Here is a 3,535-nt window from a genome sequence, read left to right as displayed (position 1 = left end):
GTTTTGGTGCACATGTCAAATACTGTTTTGATAGTGCGTCGAAAGTCATCGACTCATTGGCGTGGATTGTGCCGAATTGTCATGGTACAAAGAGTAGCATGAAATGTCTCCTTGTGAGTGTTCAACTATAGAAACTTTCGTAAAATTATCAATTTTTATATCAAAACCCCAATGAGGTTCATTTTACCCCACGAAACCCGCAGCCAAAATGCGACCGCTTTCATCGCCCCCAGTTTATGCAGAACGATGCTCATCGAAAAAGTTACTGGCCAAAAAAGCGTGGGTAGGCCAACACAACACTATCAACAACTACATAGTTCAAGAGTTAGTAGCCCACATATCCATCTCCATCCACACGCCGAAAGGGGGCTAACTTTAGCCCGTTTTATAGGGTTAGCACGGCGCGGGTGGCCGGATGTTCACATAACCGGTGCCTTCTGGCTGATGTGGTTTGGTATCGGGCATCGGGCATCAGGTATGTGTATGAGCAAAATTTATGAATATCACCGCGTTTATCACGCGACAATGTCATAAAAATTCATATGCGACGTTTAGCTTCTCTCCTTCTACCAAAATTTCGAGTCAAACCAAGTTGGCCGTCGTCGAAGTTGGCGTTGACTTTGGCCATTTCTTGGCAGCCGAAATGAGACAGGTCGTATCGAGTGATGGCCGTTTGACGTTTTCGATGTTTTACGTAAGGGGTATTTTACCCCCTTTCTGTTGGATGTGACAGAGAGAGAGAGCAGTGCTGCGGGAATCCAAACACTAAATAGGTGCCGTGAAGCGGTTTTATGTCACGAAACTAGGTAGGTAGTAGACCTGTAGGGTTTCGTTTCACCTGGCCTCGAGGGGGTATCAAGTAGAAGTTTATTTATCGTAATATGGCGACCGGATTTATGGCAATGTTGCGCTTTTGATGGTTGAATTGTCATTTAGGGACCGGTTAAGAGCTTCTGGTGGTTATTATTGGATCTTGAAAGGAGCAAAAAAATGCCACCGAAGCAAGGGAATGGGTTCCAAACTTTACGATAGCTCATTCACTAAAAGACCTAGGCACGAATTGATCGTAATTTGTTAATGGCGTCATACCATCCAAGTAGCCATCCAATATGGAAAAACTTCATCGAAAATCCCTTTCATAAATTGTTAACCAACTGACCAGCCAGCTAGCTGAACACGTGTCCAGTGGCCTACTGCTGTGCCCGGCCGGGACAAAAGAAATCCAAGCCCACTTCGATGAATCCCCGATTCCGGGAAAAAAACCAACAGATTCAAAAATGTGCAACTCTTGCGTATTGTTAGCGCGAGACGGGGGAAAATCCTTCCGAAATCGAACAACTTTAGCTAACTCCTCGTCCAACTCTCTATTCATCGCATTTTCCATTCACCAGCAATCACCCAGCGGGGACCCTTTTTCTGCCATCTTTATGTCCCGTAATTCGTCCTCTCCGGTTTGAAACGGGACGGTCATCTCCCTCAACATAAAGGCAAAAAGGACACAAGTTCAGGTCCGAGCCAGAGCAGCTGTCAAACAGAGAGAGGCCTCTGAAAAGTTTTGCCCATTCGATTTTGACTCTTTCCTTCTGTCTCGGCCATTACATCGTTTGGACAATACGGTCCCGGACCTTATTCCTAAATTGTGAAAGGAGTAAATGCGTATGGATGGTTCCCAAAAGTCCCGGAGCCACATTCTGGACAATGGCCATCATCGATTTTTATGGGCCCGGAAGGTTTAATCCTTCCCGATGCGCAATCATCGGGACAAGGGTTGTCCACGCTAGATAGCCTTTTGTGCGAAGGTAAAATTGCCTGATTCGGACTTTGGGTTGATCTTTTTTTTTTTAATTCATGAATTTTTGTAAAGATAACAAAAACGTCAGCTGGTCGTTAAATTTGAAACTTTAAACATTGAAATGGTTCTTCACTTACCATTCGATCTATCGTCAAAAATCAGTAGGCCTATGTTTTTACCGAGAATGTTTAAACAAGCTACTCAGGTAGGCGCACAGCAAATCGATGGAGTTTGTTATGTTTAAACTTACAAAACAGTAGGCACTGTTGCTGATTGAAATCGTAAAGTTTGTTATTGTTTTGCTTTCATATGTACACATTCAAATATGGGCCTTGTAACTAGCTTAACGGGTGAATGATTCACTTAACGATTGTTGTTGTTTTTGTTGTTAATAGTTTTGAATTACCTAGCGCCATGCAACTGAGTTGAGTCAGGTGAAGCGAATCGTTTTATGGCTGTCAACCTCGGGAAGGCCTAAACGGCTCATCACCACTTTGTTTGTCGATGTTTGGTGTGTATCAAATCGGTTCCATGGTGTAATGGTTAGCACTCAGGACTTTGAATCCTGCGATCCGAGTTCAAATCTCGGTGGAACCTTTCAAAAGAAATCTTTTTTTCAAGACATCAGGCCAAGGAACAATTTTCACAGTTTCGAAAATTATGACAGTTTTGAAAACTTTCACAATTTTCAAAATTTTGACAAATGGAAAATATTTCAATGTTTGGTATCGGGCATTCGTTACCATTTTTAGAAATAAAAAAAACTAAAACAATCTGACGATTTAAACACAACTTTGGCAAAATTTTGTCATAAATTTGACACATTTTCTATTAGTTTTGCCACAATGGAAAAAAATTTTGACGCAATTTCAACACAATGTTGACATAATTGTGAAACACCATTTAATCACAGATAGAACTAAGTTTGAAAAAAATTTAACACATTTTTGATATCTTTGACAATTTTGACAATTTTGATAATTTTGATAATTTTGATAATTTTGACAATTTTGACAATTTTGACAATTTTGACAATTTTGACAATTTTGCTAATTTTGCCAATATTTCCAATTTTGAAAATATTGGATATTTTGAAAATTTTGACAATTTTGACAATTTTGACAATTTTGACAATTTTGACAATTGTTACGCAATTTTGACAATTTTGACAATTTTGACAATTTTGACAATTTTGACAATTTTGACAATTTTGACAATTTTGACAATTTTGACAATTTTGACAATTTTGACAATTTTGACAATTTTGACAATTTTGACAATTTTGACAATTTTGTCAATTTTGACAATTTTGACAATTTTGACAATTTTGACAATTTTGACAATTTTGACAATTTTGACAATTTTGACAATTTTGACAATTTTGACAATTTTGACAATTTTGACAATTTTGACAATTTTGACAATTTTGACAATTTGGACAATTTTGACAATTTTGACAATTTTGACAATTTTGTCAATTTTGACAATTTTGACAATTTTGACAATTTTGACAATTTTGACAATTTTGACAATTTTGACAATTTTGATAATTTTGACAATTTTGACAATTTTGACAATTTTGACGATTTTGACAATTTTGACAATTTTGACAATTTTGACAATTTTGACAATTTTGACAATTTTGACAATTTTGACAATTTTGACAATTTTGACAATTTTGACAATTTTGACAATTTTGACAATTTTGACAATTTTGACAATTTTGACAATTTTGACAATTTT

The 3,535-nt window shown here is 37.3% G+C and overlaps 1 non-coding gene across 1 annotated transcript; it reads left to right on the top strand.

The window, feature by feature from the left end:
- The first annotated feature begins 2,317 nt into the window (after nucleotides 1–2,317).
- On the top strand, nucleotides 2,318–2,389 carry Trnaq-uug (transfer RNA glutamine (anticodon UUG)). Its single transcript has one exon. It is a non-coding gene; the product is annotated as a tRNA-Gln (tRNA).
- The last annotated feature ends 1,146 nt before the right edge of the window (nucleotides 2,390–3,535 follow it).

This window comes from Uranotaenia lowii, chromosome 2 (genome assembly GCF_029784155.1).
Source record: "Uranotaenia lowii strain MFRU-FL chromosome 2, ASM2978415v1, whole genome shotgun sequence".
Classification (NCBI taxonomy): domain Eukaryota; kingdom Metazoa; phylum Arthropoda; class Insecta; order Diptera; family Culicidae; genus Uranotaenia; species Uranotaenia lowii.
This window is presented reverse-complemented; position numbering and strand designations above follow the sequence as displayed.